This window comes from Mobula birostris, chromosome 22 (genome assembly GCF_030028105.1).
Source record: "Mobula birostris isolate sMobBir1 chromosome 22, sMobBir1.hap1, whole genome shotgun sequence".
NCBI classification, from domain to species: Eukaryota; Metazoa; Chordata; class Chondrichthyes; order Myliobatiformes; family Myliobatidae; genus Mobula; species Mobula birostris.
Genome location: NC_092391.1, coordinates 21,222,581 through 21,244,835, shown reverse-complemented (window position 1 = coordinate 21,244,835; position 22,255 = coordinate 21,222,581). Strand labels below are relative to the sequence as shown.

Here is a 22,255-nt window from a genome sequence, read left to right as displayed (position 1 = left end):
AGCATCATTCTAATTCTGATTCATTGCTGAAATTAATTGCTCCACCATTGATAAACTTGCCATCAGCTGCAAGGTTTTAAGTGTTGGAATTCCCTTTCTAAACTTCTCCACCTTTTTCTTGTCTAGTAATTTTTAAAAGTAACCTTTTTGATCAAGCTTTTGGTGATCTGCCGTAGTATTTCCCTGTATGATTCGGCATCCTTGGGTTTGGGATGCACTGCTGTAAATTGCTGTCTGGGTTTTGCTATCTTGAAGTTGTATTTAAAATTTTTGTTAATGTTTTGCTCTGGTATTCAAATGTAACACTTAGTTGGAGCAATGTTTTCCCCTTGTTAAGCTGGAGGTGTAGTTTCAGAGAATAGTTTGTGTTTTTAAGAAAAGATCAGCCCTTCCTCAAGGGTTTAAGTATCTTTCCAGTTGTCCAACCAATTCAAGGCCGAGACTTTTGTCCCATAGTGTAGTTGAGGGTTATGCAAAATGGTAGGAAAGTAGAATTGAGGTCCAAGTCAGACTGCATACTAAGAAGTAGAACAAGCTTCAGGGGTTGTGCAACTACTGCTTCCATTTATTTTGTAGAATGGGGAATTTGACACTGAAATAACTATTAATCTGTGAATGAAATAACATTGGAAATTTCATACCTGTACTAAAGTTTTAAAATCCTTAATGTTCTACTCCTGTACTATCTTTGCCTCAATCCCAACCCTCACCAAGCAATTGATTCTTATTGTTAGGTGGCCACTTAAGTTCAGGAGTGTTTCAGTATCTTGATATGCACACACACACAAAATATAACATGCCTACAGATTCCGTAAATTAGCGTATTGCTTTACAGTGCCAGTGATCACCGGCATGTTCTTGTCATGAGTTTCCTCCCACATTCCAAAAGACCTTCTGAAAGGGGTAGTGGGTTATGAGCCTGTTTATGTTGATTGTGGAAGGGTGTTGGCACTAGCAGGCTGTCCTGCACAATCCTCACTGATTTGATTGGATGCAAATGCTGCATTTCACTATGTTTTGACGTAGATGTGACACATAAAGCTAATCTTTAATATAAACACCTTTTCTGGTTATTTTTCTGGTATTTCTATCAAAGAATACAGTAAAATTAAGGAGTTCTACAGTATTTTTTTCTCCACAATGAACCTACAAACATGTCATATCAATTTTAAATTACAAATCTATATGAGTTGTTCAATGGCTCTGTATCCCAAGTTTAGAATATGTGGTAAATTGGAAGGAACTTTCCTATTGGATCCTGCATTTCCCTTGATTATGAGAATAAAATTGTGCCATAATTTTGTTGCTCTGTTTACCCTCTTACAAATTAAACACACTCAGTGACCACTTTATTAAGTACACCTCATTAATGCAAATATCTAATCAGCCAATCATGTGGCAGCAACTCAATGCATAAAAGCCTGCAGACAGAATCAACGGGTTCAGTTGTTTTTCAGACCAAACATCAGAATGGGGAAGAAATGTGATCTAAATGACTTTGACCGTGAAATAATTTATTGTGTCAGGTGGGGTGGTTTGAGTGTCTCAGAAACCGCTGACTGTTGGGATTTTCATGCACAGCAGTCTCTAGAGTTTGCCGAGAACAACAAGAAGAACATCCAGTGAGTGGCAGTTCTGTGGGTGAAAAAGTCTTGTTAATGAGGGAGATCAGAGAATGTCCAGACTGGTTCAAGCTGACAGGAGACAACAGTAACTCAACCATACTTTACAACATAATGTATGCATGTGGTCTGCAGAAGAGCGTCTCTGAACACACAACACATTGAACTTTTGAAGCCGATGGGCTACAACAGCAGGTGACCACATTAGGTTCTACTCCATAACCTAATAAAATGTCTATTGAATGTACAATAGCCTTTTTTGATTCACACTCTTCAGAACATGAACCATATGGGTTGTACAAACTGCTTTCTAATTAATTAGGAAGCTAGTTGTTTGTTGTGCAGTGTTACTTTCACCACAAGTGATGAGGGAATCTAGTTCTAATGACCTTTGAATGTGTATAACATTTACAGAATAAAAGACATTAGTTTGCAGAACCTCTGAAGGAATAGTATGATTCCATTTGATAGTATTTAATCCAACATAACCTTGTGTCGCTAAAAACTCTGGCAACTCCTCCATAACATACTTTTAGGCAATGCCTAAATAACTAATTTGAAATTGCCATAGAATGGAACTATTCATTTACCAGCCTCTAAGAAATCTGATTTAGTCGTTACACTTTAAAATTTGATTTCACATTGATAATTATGAAAAATTTAACTATTGTTAGTAGGACACAATTTCTAACTCCCCTATTTCCTTCCTAAAGCAGCCTGCACATTTAAAACTTCATCTCTATGTCACCAAAGCTCTGTGCTTTGATTTATTTCCTCAACTCCTTTTAGTTGTGGTGTTTTGGATCTTTGCCCAAGTTTATAATTTAGAAAAAATGCCCAGTTCATGAATAATTCTGTGACTTGAGAATTTTTTTCTTGCCTGCATTGAATGCTGGTTGAGAAGGGAATCTGATGGCATGGTGTCAACTGCTCTATCCATTCTATTGCAGGAAAAAACTGCATACTATATATCTGATTTTTTTTTTAGTAATCAAAACATTTACAAAATGTATGCATGTAGGCTATTACATCTAATGTATGTTGCACATTTTTCTCAATTTCTGTTTGCAGCTATAAAACACTTAAATTATGTTGACATGTATCTTGGTCTGACTGTATTGGTAGAGCATAACATTCATTTAGGAGTATCTCCGTATGCATTAGTGTTTTCTGAATAAAGTCAGTTCCCTTCACACTGTAGATGGGCTGGAAAACTGCAATCTGTGCCAGGAACCCCGTAAAATCGATTTGCCTAATTCAACAATAAAAGCGTAACCAATCAAATACTGCAGTATCGCCGCCATTAAACTTGCTTTCAGCCATTTGACTATCCTTATAAACTAAACCAGTTTGAGATTAATCTTTACCAATTTTTAAAAGACTGCATTTTTAAGTTCCTGAACTTTGCATGGCTTATTTCTCTACCTATGATTTAGTTGTTAAGTTCCCTTCTCACAAATGCTTTGTTGCACTTTATTAAATTTTCTCCCTCACTTGGAGTTTGACGACTAGCTATTCTATTACTGTGACTTTTTAAAAATTGTAGTCTATTTTCATTTGCACTGTACTTTTGACAGTATTTGCATTCCTTAAGAGCTTTTAGTTTGACAGGCTGATTTTGTGACTACGACCTGAATTATAATTTTTTTGATTTTTTTTGTTAACATTTGAAATTGCATAGTTCAGTGATTGTGCTATTGGACTTGGGTTTGGTATTCATTCACAAACACAAACTAGAGATTTTTAACTAATGGAATTATATGGAGTGTATTTTTTAAAATCATTTTTGACCCTGGAGGAGGAAATACAAGTTTATTTATCATTGGAAGATAACATATGCAATGTCACTATTTAAGAAAGGACAGAGAGCAAAGTGGGTATTACTGACCAGTTATTAGTAGTAGGAAACACTAGAATCTGCTATTCAGTATACAGTAATAGGTACATAAAGGATTGTGCAATGGTAGCAGGGATTTACAAAGGGAAATCTTTGAGCAATTTATAATTTTTAAAGATTGTGAATGAAAGCATAGTTCTCTGGCTAAATTGGAAACAAAAAACAAAGCAGTTTGTTTAAATGCTTAGAGATTGAAGAGTTGGTGTCTACGTGTTTTGTGAGTATTAACATGCTGTGGAGCAAGCAAATAAGCAGCCAAAAACTGAAAGTGCAGACTCTTCAATTGTAGTGAAATAGTTTCCTGTTCTTTCAGCACCCTGGGACATGCTTGATTTTTAGCCATCTTTGGGATCAATTCCATGTGGTTTGGAAAACCCTGTGCATTGTACGTTTGTATATCTGAGACAATATTTTTGCAGTGGACATGGTGGCATTATTTAATAACTAATAAATGTCTTGCTCTTTCTCTTATTTTAACTATCATGGTATATTGTAAGAGAATTTAAGAACAGGGATAAATTACTTTAGGCCTTTGCAAGATTGTACCTGGAATATTGCATTACATATCTACCTCAGCAAGGACCTGGACCCACTGCAATTTGCCTATTGCCACAATAGGTCAATGGCAGACGCAATCTCACCACAGTTCTGATTGATAAGTTACAGAGCCTCTGTACCTTTCTCTGCAATTGGATCCTCAACTTCCTGACCAGAAGAGCACAATCTGTGCAGATTGGTGATAATATCTCCACCTTGCTTACGACCAACACTGGTGCACCTTGGGTGTGTGCTTAGCTCACTGCTCTGCTCTCTCTATAACTACGCCTGTGTGGCTAGGTATAGCTCAAATGCCATCTATGAATTTGGTGATGATGCAAGCATTGGGGGTAGAATCTCAGAAGGAGATGAGAGGGCGTACAGGAGAGAGATGTACCAGCTAGTCAAGTGGTATCGCAGCAACAACCTTGCACTCAGTAAGACAAAAGAGCTGATTGTGGACTTGAGGATGGATAAGACAAGCGAACACAAACCAGTCCTTATAGAGGAATCAGAAGTGGAGAGAGTGAGCAATTTCAAGTTTCTTGGTGTCAAGAGCTCCTCTTGGTGGGCCATCTCATCATTGATGATGAGCCCCACCACTATGGTGTCATCGGCAAACTTGACAATGTGAGTACTTGTGTTTGGTTGTGCAGTCATGTGTGAGGAGAGTGTACAGCAATGGGCTTAGTACACAGCCCTGGGGAGCACCCATGTTGAAAGTGTTGGGGAGGGAGGAGCAGTTGTACTAAATATCTGAAGTCTGTTGGTTAGGAAGTTCAGCACCCAGTTGCACAGTGGTGTATTTAGACCAATGAGTAGGAATTGGTTCACCAAAGTCCATGGGGCAATAGTGTTAAATGCTGAATTGAAATCCAGGAACAGCATCCTGATACAAGTGTCCTTGTCTTTGAAATGTATCAGGGTCAGCTGCATGACAGATACTATGTCATCTTCTGTTGTAGAGCAATTCTGTCGGTAAGCAGAATGGTAAGTGTGCATTGTGGCAGGAATGGAGTTTTTGGTATGTGCGTTACCAGCGCTTACAGCACTTGATTGGCGACAGTACCACCTGGCATTGGTTGTTTAGTTCTTTGGTACAGAGATGATGGTGGCTGATTTGAAGTATGTGTGGTCAGCAGCCTGGATAAGTAAAGTGTTGAAGTTGTCCGAAAAGACGTCAGTAAACTGGTGTGCATACTTCCTGAATGCTCAGTCTAGGATTGTTATCTAGCCCAGCTGCCTTATGGGGGTGTTTCTGCAGAGTCTGTTGCTCTTTGGGATGGGTGGGGGGGAGGGGGTTAGCTCTCATAGCCACAGTTTGATGGGGCCCCGGTTGGACTTCCTCGTCATCCAGAATAAGTTTTTTTTTTAGGAAATATAATACCAGGTGAAGTTTCCTTGATCTATTTTTTTTCTATCCCATTAACATTAGAAATTTCTTTTGATCTCCATGTGACTTTAGAAGTCAATGCTGTTACTTCACAACTCCAGTGTCTCAGATTCAGTCCAGACCTTGGCAGCTCTTCGTAGTTTCCTCTGTTTTCCTCCAGTATCCTAAATAGTTGTTTGTAGTTCAGTTGGCCTTTGTAAGTTAACATTGGATGTTGGTAAGTGATGAGATGAATCAAGGAGTCGTTGATGACAAAATAAAAGGGCGGAGGGAGGGTGGAATAGGAGTTGATTGCTGTCCTGGGAGCCAACACAGACCTTTGTCTTCCTGTGTCATTTGTAAACATGAAAAATAAGAGCATTTTCACTTCTGTTCAAAATTTATCTCAATGTACAATGAGAATTGGTCATTTTGAAAAAGACTAAAAGTACAAGGTTTATAGAATAGTGAAGTTTTTGCTTGGTAAGTAGTTTGAATTTAGGAATCTAAATATTTCTCGATGGCTATGGAAGAGAATCCCATTTTCCATTTGAAACACAAATATGAAAAGTACTATGTAGTTCAGAGCTTTTATAGGCTCCAATTTCAAAGCGAGATGAATGGTAATTTAAAATGGGATTTTGCTCAGTTGATCAGCAAAATGTTTGAATTTTATTAAGGTATTTCTGTTAGTCGGGTGGACTGTATGCAATTTATTTGCTGTAACCTACTTTCTCAGTTTGAGTGTTTTCGATTAAGTACAAGTTTAGATCTTAATACACTTTTTCATAAGCCTTGTGGGCTTCTTCCAAACCAGTTTCAGACAGAAGCAGAAAGCACTTGAAATACAAACAGGAGAAAATCTGCAGATGCTTAAAATCAAAGTACAGTCAGCCCTCCGTATTCGCGGGTTCCGCATCTGCGGATCGAAAATATTCAGAAAAAAAATTTCAGAAAGTTCCAAAAAGCAAAACTTGAATTTGCCGCACGCCAAGCACTTCACTGAATCCAAGCGAGTGAAGTGATGTGTAGGCATACCCTGCTGTAGCCTCCCACCATTTCACAGATCCTCAGTCTCTCTCCAGCACTTGTTTGAGCATTTTTCACCTCGCATCTCGTTTGTTTGCTACTTGTGTTGTGAGCGAGAGGAAGGAGTTTAAGGCTAGTAAAGGATGGATGGCTAGCTTTGTAAAGTGTTACAGCCTCAAGAACTTAAAGACCACGGGAGAATCGGCATCAGCTGATGCAGAGGCAGCATCAGCGTTCCCAGAGGAGCTACGATGGTTGCATCTGTACTGAACATGTACAGACTTTTTTTTCTTGTCATTATTCCCTAAACAATCCAGTATAACAACTATTTACCTAGCATTTACATTGTTTTGGGTATTATAAGAAACCTAGAGATGGTTTAAAGTATACGAGAGGATGTATGTAGGTTATATGCAAATACTACGCCATTAAATATAATAGACTCGAGCATCCGCGGATTTTGGTATCCGCGGGGGGTCCTGGAACCATCCCCCGCGGATACTGAGGGACGACTGTAATACACACAAAATGTTGGAGGAACTTAGCAGGCTAGGCAGTACCTATGGAAAAGAGTAAACAGTAGACGTTTCCGGCTGAGATCCTTCATCAGGACTGGAAAAAAGAGATGCTGGAGTTAGGTGGGAAGAGGGGAGGAAGTAGTACAACTTAGTAGGTGATAGGTGAAACCGGGAGAGGAGGAGGGGTGAAGTAAAGAGCTGGGTAGTCGATTAGTGAAAGAGATAAAGGACTAGAGAAGGGTGAATTTGATTTGGGAACACAGAAGGCCATGGAAGAAAGGGAAGGGGGAGGAGTACCAGAGGGAAGTGATGCGCAGGTAAGGAGATAAAGTGAGAGAGGGAAATGGGAATGATGGAGAGGGTGGAGCAATTACCGGAAGTTTGAGAAATTGATGTTCAGGCCAACAGGTTGGAGACTACCCAGATGGAACATAAGGTAGTTCTCCTCCAACCTGACTGTGACTTCATCGCAGCAGTACAGGAGCCCATAAGCTGACATGTCGAAATGAGATTGGGAAGTAGAATTGAAATGGATGGCCACCAGGTGATCCCACTTTTTCTGGTGCAGGTGCTCAGCGAAGTAGCCTCCCAATCTACATCGGATCTCACCGATATACAGGAAGCCACACCGGGAGCACTGGCTACAGTAGATGACGCCAGCAGACACGCAGGTGAAGTGTTGTCTCACCTGGAAGGACTCTGGGAACCTGAATTATAGTGAGGGAGGAGGTTAAGGGCAGATGCAGCACTTGTTCCACTTGCAAGGATAAGTACCAGAAGGGAGATCAGTGGGGATAGACAGATGGACAAGGGAGTCGTGTAGAGGGTGATTCATGCGGAAAGCAGACCAGCCCTTGATCTCTTTCACTTTGCAGCACTTTACTTCACCCCTCCCCCTCTCCCAGTTTCACCTATCACCCTACTACATTGTACTACTTCCTTCCCTCCCCCCCCCCCCACCTTAGTGATTTCTCATCTTTTTTCCCAGTCCTGATGAAAGGTTTTGGCCCAAAATGTTGACTGTTTACTCTTTTCCATAGATGTTGTCTGGTCTGCTGAGTTCCTCTAGCATTTTGTGTGAAGTACTTGAAATACCCCGTCCAGGCATCACATGTAGACAATGTTGATGGATCACTTGAGAACGTCAAAAGAAGAGATGAGGAATTGAAGTGTGCATCATGCAGGAATTAGCAAAAATAATAGAAAATCATCTACCATTTTGGAGGCAGTGATTCAAGGTAGACACTGAGGCAAAACTGGGCAGCGTAGGCATCCACTACAGAGAAATCCTTAGCTGTGGGGGAAAGAGAATGTGGATTTGAAATAGGAAAGGAAAACGGGTTGTCAAGTCTAGTTTATTGTGATTTCACTCTATACACACACACATATATATATACACACACACACACCATTAAACATGACAATGTTTCTCCAAACTAAGGTGTAAAGCAGAGAAGTACACAGAGCACACAATAACTTATGAAATTAAGGATAAATCTACAAATGAATCTCACATAAATAACAAACCAAAGTGCATAAATTAAATACTATAGAGTACAAAACAGATTGACCATGGCATTTCTAATGCAATGCAGCAGGGAGTTTTGAAGCCGAATGGCCTGTTCTTGTTTTTATGCATTGGAGCCTCCTGTCTGATGGTAAAAAATCAGAGGATGCTGGCTGGATGGATAGGATCCTGAATAATACTAAGGGCGTTGCATACACAACTTTCCTGATAAGTGTCCCTGATGGATGTTAGGGAGACTCCTATGATCCCCTCAGCCATTCTCACAGGCCTTTTTAGGGACTTCTGATCCGATGCTTGGCTGCTCCTAAACCAGTTGGAAGTGCAACTTGTCAGGACGCTTTCAAAAGTGCTCCTGCAAAACACAGTGCAGGTGGGTGGTGGGGCTCACTTGCCTCAGTCACCTCAGGAAGTGCGGTGCTGCTCTGCCTTGTACAGGGAGGTGATATTAAAGGACCAGGTGAGGTCATTGAGATGTGAACTCCCGGAAACTCGGTGCACTTATCTCTCTACAGAGGAGCCATGTATTTGCAGAGGGGGTGGTTCATCTGCACTTCCCTGGAGTCCATGATGATTTCCTCATCTTCTCCACGTTCAGACTTGTGTTGTTCTTTCTTCTCAGACCAATTTGCCATCCACTCCACTTCCTCACTGTACTCTGTCTCATCATCGTTGTTGATGAGGTCAACCACTATTGTGTCATCCGCAAACTTAATGACAGGGTTTGAGATGAATCCTGCGACACAGTCATGCGTCAGCAGTGTGAACAGCAGCGGGCTGAGCACGTGGCACTAGGGAGCTCCAGTGCTCCGCGTAATGGAACTAGAGACGTTGCTGGCCACATAGACTGACTGTAGCATATCTGTTAAGTCCAGTATTCAGTTGCAGATGGAGGTGTTGAGACCCAGCGAAGACCATTTCCCCCCCAGTTTCTGGGGTATGATGGTGTTGCACACCACAGGAGTCTAGAAACAGCACACTGTCATATGAGACTGCATTTTCCAGGTGGGACAGGACAGATTGGAGGAAATATAGATCTGTAGCCTTGCATCCAGGTTCACTAAAACACAGCTGTGTTCCTGGTGCTTGTCTTGGTTTCTCTGTGGAGAAGAATGGGTCAAGCTTATCAGGCCATCCTAGCTTGAGAGGGTTTTGGTCTGCATTAAAAAGTTGGAAAAGTCCATTTTGGAAGGTCAGTTAATTTTGGAGCTGAATGTCATTGCAGATGGTTGACTTTTTAGGTGCTCCATGATTTGCATAGTGACTTTGCTTAAAATTGCTTCTGGCAGCTTATTAAAGTGTCATTTCCAACAGAAAACAAGGTAAAGGTGTCAGTGTTGCTGTTCCACTTAACTCATTGGCATGTACAAGTATACACTAATTGGTTTCTCTCTTTCCTCCCCTTTCCTGCTTTCCTCTGCATTCAGAAGCATGCCTTTTATTTGTTTAGGTGGCTAGACCGGTAAAGTTGCAAATGAGATAGTTGATACTGGGGACAATTTATTCTGCTGCATTTAACTAGTATTAATTTTAAATTAAGTTTAGAAGTATGGAGCTCCTCATTTGTTTTGGCTTAGCATTGAATATGTTTCAGCCTGCTCTTTCCTTTCTTATTGACTTGCTGCAATTCGCAGCTTCTGGGATTTCTGTTGGAATACCTCAAATTTTTAACAAATTCAGCATCTTATCCTGGTTAACAATATGATCTATGATTAGTAATTACTAGGTCCAGCTAATCTTTCTTTTTAAACATGTCCTAAAGCCTTGTAGAGTTTCCTTAATAGATTAAAGCCTAGGTTGGATCGGACCTGAGTGATGCTGTGTGATCTTTGTGAGATTTACCCTAACATAATTGTTGCAAAATCCAAGTTATTATAAAGACTGCTTTGTGGTCTTGTGTGATGAATTGCAAGATATTTTTTCCAACATGTTATGATGGAAGCTGGTTTATTATTGTTACATATATCAAGATACAGTGAGCTTGTTTTGCATACTGTTCATAAAGCTCAAATCATTTCCACAAGACCTACTGTGGAGCAGAATTAGGCCATTTGGCCCTTTGAGTCTGCTCTGCCTTGTGATCATGACTAATTTATTTTACCTCTCAATCCCATTCTCTCTCTCTCTTACTAAATGATGATCTTACTAATTAAATATTTTCCAACCTCCACTTTAAATATACTGTGACTTGGTTTTCATAGCTGTCCGTCGCAGTGAATTCCACAGATTCACCACCCTCTGGCTAAAGAAATTCCTTGTCATCTATCCTAAAGAGGACATCCTTTTATTGAGGCTGTGCCCTCTGGTCCTAGACTCTCCCGCTATTGGAAACATCCTCTGCATGACTACACTATCTAGTGGACCTTTCTGTATTTGGTAGGTTTCAGTGAAATCATCTTTCATTCTTCTAAACTTCAGTGAGTACAAGCCCAGAGCCATCAAGCACTTCAAATATGTTATCCTTTTCATTCCTGGGATCATTCTTGTAAACCTCTGGGTGCACTTCAGTGCCAACAGATTCATTCTTAAATATGGGGTCTAAAACTGCTCACAATACTCCAAATTTGGTCTGATTAATTCCTTATGAAGTTCAGAATTACATCCTTTTATATTCTAGTCCTCTCAAAATGAATGCTAACATTGCATTTGCCTTTCTTACTACCAACTCAACTTGTCAGTTAACCTCCAGGGAAGCGTGCAATAGGACTCCCAAGTTCCTTTACACTTTTGGTTTCAGAATTTGCCCCCTGCTTAGAAAATAGTCTACACTTTTATTCCTTTTACCTTACTCTTTCCTACACTGTATTTCATCTGTCAATGCACCCATTCTCTTAACCTGTCCAAGTGCTTCTGCAAACTTGCTGCTTCCTTAGTTCTACCTGTCATTGCATTATCTGGAGGCTTGGCCACAAATGCATCAATTTTGTCATCCAGATCATTAACATATAATATGAAAAGTAGTGGCCCCACACTGATCCCTGTGGAGTACCAATAGATACCAGTAACCAATCAGAAAAGACTCCCTTTATTCCCACTCATTGCTTGCTGCCGGTCAACCAATCTTCTGTCCATTCCCATTCTGATATGTCTATCCATGGCTTCCTCTACCGTCAAGATGAAGCCACACTCAGTTTGGAGGAGCAACACCTTATATTCCTTCTGGGTAGCCTCCAACCTGATGGCATGAACATTGACTTCTCTAACTTCCGTTAATGCCCCTCCTCCTGTTCTTACCCAATCCTTATTTATTATTTTTTATTTTTTCCTTTTTTTCTCTCTCTTTTCCCTCTCTCTCCCTCTCACAATTACTCCTTGCCTGCTCTCCATCTTCCTCTGGTGCTCCCCTCCCCCTTTCTTTCTCCCTAGGCCACTCATCCCATGATCCTCTCGCTTCTCCAGCCTTGTATCCCTTTTGCCAATCAACTTTCCAGCTCTTAGCTCTATCCCTCCCCTTCCTGTTTTCTCCTATCATTTTGGATCTCCCCCTCTCCCTCCCATTTTCAAATCTCTTACTATTCCTTCTTTCAGTTAGTCCTGACGAAGGGTCTCGGCCTGAAACGTTGACTGTGCTTCTTCCTGTGGATGCTGTCTGGCCTGCTGTGTTCTACCAGCATTTTGTGTGTGTTGCTTCTGTCCATTCTAATCTTTCTTAGTAGCTTCTTGTGTGGCACCGTGACAAAGGTCTTCTGAAAATTCAAGTAATAACATCTTTTGTCTATCCTGCCTGTTGTTTCCTTAATGAACTCCAATAGATTTGACAGGCAAGATTTCCCATTAGACCTGACTGACTTTGGCCTATTTTTATCATGTGCCTCCACTGAGCTCAAGCTAACTGACCTATAATTTCATGTCTTTTGCCACCTGCCCTTCTTAGAGTGGAGTGAAATTCTAGTCCTCCAGAAACATTCCAGAATCTTATAATTTTTGAAAGATAACTGCTAATGTCTCCACAGTCTCTTCAACTACAAATTTCAGAATCCTGAGATATAGTCCATCTGATCCAGGTGACTTACCTACCTTCAGATCTTTCAACTTCACAAAGCACCTTCTCTTCACTGCATTGAGGTCGTGCAAAGTAAAGTAATAACAGAATGCAGAATAAAGTTTTAACAGCTGCAGAGAAAGTGCAGTGCTGGTAAACTCATAATTTCAATCATCCTTAACAATTAAGAGAATATTTCATTAACAGCTGCTAAAATCTAATTTCTCAGGACTTTAGGTAAATTTATACCTTTTTGTTTCTGGCATTAATGTTTTGATGCAATTTGAGTTTTTATAAGCCCCATGTATTGCTATAAGGCTATGTATTGTATTAAATTTTGTAAAGCATTGGATGAATAAATAATTTAACTCTTTCTGAACCCCTAGCGTGTGGGTCTGTTGGTGAATAATGTTTGCAGAATGTCTGGACAAGGTAAACACTTAATGTCTGTAGAATGTTTGCTGTTAGCAGCTGGATTCTTTCTTGGTCTCGTACCATTAACACGAGGATATCTATTAATGACTATATGTCTGGTCGGTTTGAAACTAGGTTGATAGATTCTTTCTTGGTGTCAGTCAAGTTGGCTTGATGGATTCTTTTTTGGATTCAGGCTTATTGTTTATGTAACATCCTTTTGTGAGTCTGAGGAATGTTGTGTCTAAAACATTGGACTTGTGGATGAGGAGTGATCATTAAAGTGTCTAATTGATTTATAAGGGAATGTGGAACACTGTGATTGACGTGTTTGAATGAAATAAACCAGGCTGAGTTAATGGTATGAGCACAGAAGATCAAATTGTCTGTTTCTGGGTCTCTCTGCTTTGTGACGCTTATAAATATGTTGAGCTGCCTTTCCTAGTTTATTGGGCTTTGCATGGACCAGGGATCGCAATCAATGCCTGGGACCCATGTGTGGTTTCATGAGTGAGTCGGAATTTGAAGTTCTCAATTAAGTGGTGACTAAAAAATCATGAGCCCGGAAATCTTTTTGGCTTGCTACGTAGTATTTAGTGTAGTTTATTTGTGCTCTCTATTTTATGATAAATTAGGTTTAAGTTACTTATTACCACATCTCCATCTTGGGCACTCACCTCCATGACATCTTCAAGGAGCGGTGCCTCAGAAAGTTGATGTCCATTATTAAGGACCCCATCACCCAGGATGTGCCCTTTTCTTATTGTGCCTTCAGGAAGAAGGTACAGAAGCCTGAAGGTGCACACTGAGCAATTCAGGGACATCATCTTCCTTTCTGTCATCTGAATCCTAAGTGGACATTGAACCCATGAACACTACCTCACTTTGTTTGTTTTTTATATTATTTCTGTTTTGCACTATTTTTAATCTATTCTCTATATTGATATAGATTTATTTGTTTATTTAGATATTATCATGTATTGCATTGAACTACTGCTGCAAAGTTAACAAATTTCATGGCACATGTTGGTGATGATAAACCTGATTTTGATTTTCTGGACACTCAAGTAGCTTGGGTCTGATCAACCCAACCCATTACAGGCTAATGAAGATTATAATGCATTGCATTCAATTGGATTTCTTGCAACATTTGTAGAATACCGTAGGTCGTCTGATATTCATGAAAGCTGCTGCCTAAAATTCCTCAGCGCATTTGGCCATATTGCCAACGAATTTTTTCATCAATAAGTGTCCAGTTCCCTTTGAAAGTACTTATCAATTTTACCCTCCCCCCCCCCCCAGGAAAGTGCATTCCAGATAATAGCTTGCCTTTGCCCTCTGATTCTTCAGTTATTTGGAAAGCTTTTTCTGTTAAACCTGCAGTAGAAAACATAGAATCTTGATCTACTTAATTTCTTAATATTTTTCTTGGCAAGACTTTATTCACCATGTACTTACTTGTTCCCTGCTATGCATTTCTTCAAACAAATTTATCCCTCGTGTTTCACTATAAAAGTATTAGTGTACCCTGATGTGATGGTTGTAACTCTGGACTAGCAATTATTGTAATCCTGGTAATTTATGATTTAACCAAGTTGCCAGATAACCAGAGTCATAAACCCAATTGATTCACTCTTATTCCTCCACCCAGTTCATACCCAGTTTGTACAATGTTTAAATCTTACTGCCCTTGGCAAGACTGCTGTTTGCATTTTGAGAATAAGTGTCTTTAAAAAAAATCAATAGATACTATGAGTAGAATATTCAATGAAAAGGAAAAAAAATCAACCATTGTGAAGACAAGTGGATGCAGAAATAAAGTACGTTACTTCTTCCCTTTCAAAAGATTAAAGACCTTGCTAAACCTACAAGACTGCAAAATTCACATCAGATAAACAACGTATAAATTGAGTAAAATAGAAAAATGATTGGCTTGACATCAACTCTGAAATATTTGCTTACCTAGCATTCTTAAAATTTGGAGAGGGTTTCCTGTAGCTTCTACAGAATATTCCTAGAAACACCATAATGATTTGTCTGGAAAAATCCAAAGTTAGTTGAAGGACATTGGATAGCTTTTGAGCATTGATGTCGGCTTGTTCTTTTGGGAAAGAGTTGCTCATCCATGTAACTTGCCCTTGTTTGAAAGGTGCTGTTGCAGAGGTCTGGATTTGTGGTAAAAGTGGCCATCAACAACAAACCTAATATACTGCTTCACTGGAAGCCTATAGCTGAACAACCTTGCTTATGTTGACTTGAAGTAGTGGTTCAAGAAATGTATTGGCATGAATGTGCTTCCCTGCCCCAACCTTCTTACTCTGACTCCTCACTTTTTTTCTACAGTCCTGATGAACTGTCTCAGCCTGAAATGTCAACTGTACTCTTCCATAGATGCAGCCTGCCCTGCTAAGTTCTCCAACATTTTGTGTATGTTGCTTGGCATGAATGTATTGAATTATTGTCATATGTTTTTCTGTTAACCAGGTTAATATACTCAGTTTCAAAGTAAATGTTCCTCTTGTTTATGTAATCCTGAGGTTTACAAAATGACTATCACATTTTGGCAGCCAAAATTAAGGGCCTTCATAGAGGATCTTAGTCTTGTTGAGTGCAAGACCTATCATCTTGTACTTTAACAAATCAAAGATGTCTTGGAGCTCTCCACTCAAGTATGCACAATTATCTGCATTTTGAGTGCTGAGGTTGGAATTGCCTTCGTTCTGGTGGTAGGTTGTGCAGCTTCCTCTTCGTCCTGAAGAATTCTTTCCACTTGGGTGGAAAGTTTGTGGAGACAAGATTGATAAAGCATTTTAAAAATGTATTAAGATAATTGGATTGTGTGGATGGTCAGAGGCCTTTTCCCAGGGCTGAAATGGCAAGCATGAGAGGGCACAGTTTTAAGATGCTTAGAAGTAGGTACAGAGGAGATGTCAGGAGTAAGTTTTTTATGCAGTGTGTGGTGAGTGCGTGAAATGGGCTGACGGCAATGGAGGTGGAGGCGGATATGATAGGGTCTTTTAAGAGTCTCCTGGATAGGAACATGGAGCTTAGAAGAATAGAGGGCTATGGGTAACCCTAGGTAATTTCTAAGGTTAAGGACATGTTCAGCACAGCTTTGTGGGCTGAAGGGCCTTTATTGTGCTGTAGGTTTTCTATCTTTCTACAATGATGCCGCTTTATTGGTCTTCATAAAGATTTTGATGCATTACTGACCCATTGGTTAGTATTATGGCTTGCCTTCTGTTGTGGAAAAATGCAAAGTGGAGGCAAATTTCTGTGGACAACCTATTTTAGGTTGTCCAGTTCTTCCCACCCCCTACCCCTCTCTTGTCCAATGAAATCAAAGACTTCAGTGAGGTTAGGGGAAGTAATGCATAATGGGTTATGAAATATCATTTAGTGAAATTTATTCCAGATAAATCATCTAGCAGAAGTAGTCATCTGCTGGTGGTGATGAGTTTAGAAAAGGGCTCTGCCATAAACCCACCAAGTAGTATTCTCAAAATAGTTTTGTTTAGGATCTGCTCAGGATATGGAACTTGTTGTGACCATCTTTTATCAATGGGATCTGTTTCAACTGGATGCTGTTATGGCACTGCTCAGGAATCACTAGATGGAGTTATATGAAAATCATCTCCTTTTAGGTCTTTTAAAAGTTGCCCATTCTTTTATCCCTGCGTATTTTTACTGAGTTACACAAGTCTTTTTTCACAAGTCTTTAGAATGGAACTTAAAGTTGTTGAGCTATGATTTAAATTGTGATTGTTATGGACCAATTCAGCTTTCATTGTCAGGATACATCCAGCAATCTAGGTTGGATTAAAGCAGAATTATCAAATTATAAGCATGTGGCTGCTGAACAGGGCACACGTTTTAACTAAATTTGGGTTTGCATTGTAGTGCTGCTGATCACTGTTTATTACTTGGATGTTAAAGATATTCTTTGACAGCCAGTGAAGTTAGTTCTCCCCCCCCCCCCACACTGAATTGAGACTTTCCCTTGTAAGAAATACAGAGCACTTAAAAGAGGAGGATTATTCAGCTTGATTTCATCCTTGTCTTAAAAACACCCAAATGTGACGATGTGCTGAGCAAATGGAAATACGCCTGTTAAATATCCTGCACATAATTAACAGTCTTTGTGCTTCATGAATGACTCTCATTTTTCTTTTATGAATCAACAATAATTACAGTACATCTCTTGATGTTGCAATGAATGTCAGAGGAAATTCTGGTTTTGTGGTTGAATGTGTTACCATGTGTGTTGCATTTGATTTGCAGAATGGTTGAATATGGAAACTTTTTTCCCTCTTTGCACTATTGGGTTTCCTAGTACAAACAAGTGGTTTAGTTAAACCTCATTGATGCCTTGAAGCAGACACATTTTAGCCCTTGTTAAGAGCGTGAGTGTCTTCAGGTTTCTGCAGCAGCTCCATGACTGGAACATTGATTAAGGTGTGATGCTTTAATTGACGAATAGATTTTAAAGTATTATAGTAACTCGATATCACTGGAGTAGCTTAGTTAATTTTCCTCCCCATATTGAAGTGTTTTGCAAGAGTTCTGTCAAAATCATTCCGAAACCACAGGTACACAATGCCTGAGCTTGTCTTCATCGCCCTGGTTAGCTGTAACATTATAATCTAAGATGAAGCATTACTTATCAAAGTTCTTTTGTGTCTAGCTGCTTTGTTTGCTTCCTGCCCGGACAATGGTTTACTTTATTTTTTTAGTGATCTTCCCGTGTGAGCTGGAAAAATATTAATTTCAAGTCGACAAGGATACTGCTATTGACACAAGACGACTGAATTAGCTGGTAAGGGGTGGGGGAGGGGGGGAAACTGTACTGTGTGAAGTTGTACATTGCTGAGCCAGTCCGATTGGAACACAGACTTCACTAAAGGAAGCCCAGTAATGATCAAAATGACAGTTAATCCTGTTGTCATCCTATGATTTTTCATGCCAGATTTGTCTGTGGTGGTGCAAATTCAGCATGAAAATGGCTGAATTGCATTCTAACTCAGCTGCACATCTTTTAAAAAGACCCACTGAATAGGCACTTGCATTAGTGGAGTATTGAGTATAGAGTCGACAGGAATCATCCATTGACAAAAATCATTTTGGGCTGTGATGGACTGTAATGTTGCTGCTTTAAGACTATTTATCATTATCTAGTCTTTCCTCTGAGTAAACCTTATTATTATCTTATTTGGGTTGCAATTTTGCTATTTTCAATGTCTTTTAAAAATTCAAATTTATAGTACTTACTCAAGCTACATCAATGTCCTTGTTAATGTGCTTTTTGGAATAGTGACCAGTTCAGGTAAGTACAACAGCTACGAATTGAGAATTAGTGGAATACCTACAAAAAAAAACAAAGTGTTTATTGGATTTTGGTGACCTTGATATTTTATTAGCAGGTAGATCTACCTTAACATACTTTAAAAATGAAGTAGAATTCAACTTTTAAGTGTTGATTTTGGTTGCGCCTTTCTTGAATATAACAGTTGGGATTCAAAACTATTTTTAGTTCATTATTTTACACAAGATAGGTGTAGCAAAAGAAAAGAGGACTGAATGCTGATATGTTGTACTAGTAAAACTCCATTGTAGTGTAAAACATTAAGAATGAAGTGTGAGCTTTTTGCTTTATGGCATATACTTTCCCCAGAAATGTCTCCAACTCCTGAATGATTGAATAGAAGGCAACACCATACAATTTTATTTCATTTGTAGATGCTTTCATTTCATGTAGATCATACTTGGCTGAAGTTTCTGCTTGCCCGCAATTACTGATCCAGACCAAGTTGTGCCAAAATGATGCTGGTATTTTTGACTCCCACGCCTCCCTCCCCATTTTTATGCTCATTTATTTTCAGATTGACAGGTATAAATTCAAATACACTGTGCAACAAATAGACAGTGTATTATTACATTGAGTTTTTTTTAAAACTTCTGTACGTGGTATGGGTTTCCCCCGCCAACCGAAGGTAGAGCGTTCCAATGAGACGGTTCGTAAGCCGGAATGTCGTAAAGTGAAGAAGCAATTACCATTTATTTATATGGGGAAAATTTGTGAACGTTCGCAGACCCAAAAAATAACCTACCAAATCATGCCAAATAACACACAAAACCTAAAATAATAGTAGCATATAGTAAAAGCAGGAACGATATGATAAGTACACTGCCTGTATAAAGTAGAAATACTTTTCCACAATCATTGCCTGCACTGTCCATCATAGCAAAAATCTCACGCAAGCGCTCTGGGCAGAAACATGGCGCAAGTGCTCTCGGCAGAAACACTGTCTCCAGTAACCTTTAAGCTATGAAGCTGCCAAATCATAACAAATAACACATAAAAATACACTGCCTATATTAAGTAGAAATAGTGTATGTACAGTGTAGTATCACTTACCGGAATCGGGAAGACAGCGCCAAGCACGCTGATGATGGTATGTTAGGCTGAGTTGTTGGAGGTTGGGGTGGTGCAGTGGTCCCCAACCTCCAGGCCGCCGATTGATACCGATGCGCGAAGAATGCAGCGGTAGCCAGGACGCACCCAACACATCTTTAAGAAAAAAGCCGAAATAAGCAAGCTAATTAATTACGTGCCAGACGGCACCTAATTGATTAGCTTGTTTATTTCGGCTTTTTTCTTAAAGATGTGCTGGGTGCGTCCCGGTTACCGCTGCATTCTTCGCGGATCGGTATCTGTCCGGGGGTTGGGGTTGTGGGACACTGGGGTGTCATCTCATCATTGTCTGTTTCCATCAGGGCAGGCAGGTCATCATCTTCTATATCTGCCTGCCTTGATGTCGAAGGTTGAGGTTCGTGGTCTGCTATGGTTGATGAAAAACAACAGTATGCTTGACTGCTTAGCCTTGCACATTTTTCTATCATACAGTTCTTTGTAAGCACTCAAACCATCCTGCAAATATGCCCTAAACCTACATACCCTTTCAAAATTAAAATCGTACTTTTCTGCAATCATTGCAGTGAAAATCTCACGCAGTTGCTTCACGTTCAGTTCCTGGACGACTTCACTTTTGGTCTGTTCACTACTGCATTCGGTTTTGATTGTTATCCTTTCCTCTTCCAATTGCATCAGCTCTTCATCTGTCAGTTCTTGGTCATGGGATGCGAAAACCTCTTCAACATCTTCATCAACTTCCACAAGCCAAACTCACTTTGTCCTTACTTCGTTCACCATGATCGAAACGCTTAATTATGTCTAGTCTTACGCTAAGTGTAACACCCTTACAAGCTCTTTTAGGCTTTTCTGATACCTTAGAACTCATCTTGCTAACAGGTGCTCAAAATAAATGGAGATAAAGCACAGATGCTCACAGGCGCGTGTTTAAGCAGTGCTGGCTAGAATACAGTTCCGGGGGGAGGAGCTTGGGTGCTCGGGGCGCGCGCTGCCTGCTTTTGTAACAGTGAAAAGACCTTCTGTTAGCGAAAACAGGTAACTAATGTAGGTCTTACATAACAGCGAGGTTTCGTAAAGCGAACGTTCGAAAAGCGGGGAACACCTGTACATGTTACAGCAGTACATGTAGCTGAAATGGGTTTATTGTCAAAAGCATTTTAAATGGTGGCAAGTTCGCCATCTTCATGTAATGCAATTTTAGTATAGGATCCTTGTAGGAGGCTTTTAAAAGTGAGATGGGGAGAATTCAAGACCAATATGTTCCTGGCGTTGTGAAGTGTAAGGCTGGCTGGATTAGAGAACCCTAGTTCATGAGGGATATTGAGGCTCTGGAGAAAAAAAATTCAGTTATATGCTAGATATATGCAGCTGGGATTGGCAAATCCCATGAGTAAAAGGGTTCTAGGACTACAGGAGGGAAATGAAGTGGATAAAATGAGGACACGATAGCTATGGCAGATAAGGTAAAGGAGAATCCCAAAAGATTCTGTAAATGTATTAATAGCAAAAGGCTAACTAGGGAGAGATCAATATGAAGCTGTGTGCAGGGTGATGTCTTAAATGTCTATTTACCGTGGAGAATGTCATAGAACCTTGGGTATTCAGGGAGGTGAATTGTGATTGGCTTTTTGTCCAGTGTGGGTAGTACATTTCAGAATTTGCCTGGAATATTTATTGGGATGCCTCAGAAAATCAGCAAAACATGAAAGCTATTCCTCACCTGGCCCTTGCTCCTTTGCTGTCACTGCTGTCAGCTACCAAGAATCTGCCAATATGCCAAAACCTTAATGAAAATCTTCCATTATATCATCTTTCACAACCCATTCTGCATTATTGGCTATTAGTGTGAACTAGCTCCTTTATCACCCCTCACAGAACTACTACAGGATGTTCAAAAAGTTCAAAGTAAATGTATTATCATAGTACGTATATGTCACCATATTTACTCAAAGTTTCATTTTCTTGCAGGCATTCTCAGTAAAACAAGGAAGCTTGCTGTTTTTGAAGTCAAGTAATTGCCTTCAAAAAGACCAAAACATACAAGGAGGATTTAAGAATTGAAATGTTTTGTGATTGGATGGTGCAGGAGCTTTAACAAATGTTTGTGCTGAGTATATAAGACAGGGGTTCTCAGCCTGCGGCTAGCGGTAGGGGTACACAGCATTAAAAAAAGGTTGGGATCCCCCTGATATAAGGAAATAATAGAGCAGTTGACCAGAGGTTTCAGAGTCAGGTTTGTTATCACTGGCATGTGACGTGAAATTTGTTAACTTAGCAGCAGCAGTTCAATGCAATACATGATATAGAAGAGAAAAAAATACATAAAATAATAAATAAGCAAATCAATTACTGTATACGTATATAGAATAGATTAAAAATGAAAAAACAGAAATAGTATATATTTTAAAAAAGTGAGGTAGTGTCCAAGGGTTCAATGTCCGTTTAGGAATCAGGTGGCAAAGGGGAAGAAACTGTTCCTGAATCATTGAGTGTGTGCCTTCAGGCTTCTCCTACCTGATGGTAACAGTGGAAAAAAGGGCATGCCCTGGGTGCTGGAGGTCCTTAATAATGGACGATGCCTTTCTGAGACACCGCTCCCTGAAGATGTCCTGAGTACTTTGCAGCTTTCTTCGGGCCTGTGTGGTAGCTTCCCCATACCAGACAGTAATGCACCCTGTCAGAATGCTCTCCACGGTACATCTGTAGAAGTTTTTGAGTTTCCTCAACTTGCAGCAGGGGATGAAAATATTATATTCCATTACTTTAGATCAGTATCTTCAACATCCCATTAATGAAAAAGTTATCCATTTGGTAATATATAATTTAGGTTGCTCTTCTAAAGCTATCTTTTAATATTGAACTTGATGTTAGATTTCATGCCCTCTGTTTTCTGTACTTCATTTGATTTGGAACAGTTTCAATAAAGTGC

The 22,255-nt window shown here is 39.8% G+C and overlaps 1 protein-coding gene across 6 annotated transcripts in view; it reads left to right on the top strand.

The window, feature by feature from the left end:
- Window positions 1-22,255, top strand: part of LOC140186246 (nucleus accumbens-associated protein 2-like) — a 60,328-nt gene that overhangs the window by 13,502 nt on the left and 24,571 nt on the right. For 2 of the 6 annotated variants that reach the window (XM_072240274.1, XM_072240275.1), the window contains exon 2: window positions 17,630-17,712. The exons of the other annotated variants lie outside the window; for them this stretch is intronic. The gene's annotated coding sequence lies outside the window, so the exon portion shown is untranslated. The remainder of the gene's footprint in view (window positions 1-17,629; window positions 17,713-22,255) is intronic. 6 annotated transcript variants of the gene reach the window in all.